Here is a 724-nt window from a genome sequence, read left to right as displayed (position 1 = left end):
AGAATTTAGCTGTGGGCAGCGGATGCTGGAGGAAAGGAGGGTGGGGGGGCAGGGATGAAGGAAAAGGTTGCACTTAACTGTTTGCTTTGGTGAAGGAGCAGGCAAGGGCTGTCTTTCCAGCTGGGCTGGGGCAGATCAGCGGTGCTGTCTTGGCATCTCACACTCCCTTTGGATCCGTATCCTGAAGCGGATCCTCCCGGCACAGTTGTATGAAGAAGAAAGTTCTCCTGGGCCCCAGGAGGCCCCGGCTCTTGTCCCACCGGCTCCTCCCTGTGCCTGGTCCCCGCTGCGCCCCTCGGCAGCGCACTCCGCCCCCCCGGCCACAGTGGGGTCGTGGGGGAGCGTAGGAGACCAGCTGGAAGATCTCACACCAGTGCTCACTTGTAACCCCTGACACAAACAACTGTTTGTCCCGAGGAGTGGAGCTAACTGGGAGGACTCGATAAGGGAGCAGGGGTGGAGGCACCTGGCACTCTTCGGAGCCGTGTCTCAAACACTGCTGATAAAGGGACTGAGGGGGCAGCCTACCAGATGATCCCCGAACTTTTAGCTAAAGGATAATTCAGGCAGGGGGAGATTGCAACCATCGACTCACTGACCACCGACTCGACACTACAAGAAAGACGTTGCGTTGCTGGAGCATGTCCAGAGAAGGGCAGCGGAGCTGGGGAGGTGTCTGGAGCCCCAGGCTGCTGGGGAGCGGCTGGGGGAGCTGGGGGGGTTC

This window comes from Egretta garzetta, unplaced genomic scaffold, assembly GCF_000687185.1.
Source record: "Egretta garzetta isolate BGI_Z169 unplaced genomic scaffold, ASM68718v1 scaffold997, whole genome shotgun sequence".
NCBI classification, from domain to species: domain Eukaryota; kingdom Metazoa; phylum Chordata; class Aves; order Pelecaniformes; family Ardeidae; genus Egretta; species Egretta garzetta.
The sequence above is the reverse complement of the archived record's forward strand: the minus strand, read 5'-3'. Positions refer to the sequence as shown.